Raw genomic sequence first — 342 nt, forward strand, 5'->3', positions numbered from 1 at the left:
TGATTGAGAGTAATTTAGTTTCTAAATTTTAGAAAATGGATGTATGTGTGTGTGTGTGTGTGGGGGGGATTGAAAGTAGTAGATTCTGCCGAGTCATTGCGATAAGCAGGACCCACACTCCACAGGAAGTTTACATGGGCACCTTTGAACTGCAGTAAATGCTGAATCCTCTCAAATTTGAACCATAAAGGTATTCTTTGAATGTCATAAAACAAGAGATTTAAATAATCTATATATTATATTCCACTCTGTTTAATGCACCATTTTAAATAAAACACAACCTAAAAAGAATAACCATTTGTACATAATTGTGTTAATTCACTCTTTTAAACTCCTATAAAC

The sequence above is a fragment of the Pungitius pungitius genome, chromosome 3, assembly GCF_949316345.1.
Source record: "Pungitius pungitius chromosome 3, fPunPun2.1, whole genome shotgun sequence".
NCBI lineage: Eukaryota > Metazoa > Chordata > Actinopteri > Perciformes > Gasterosteidae > Pungitius > Pungitius pungitius.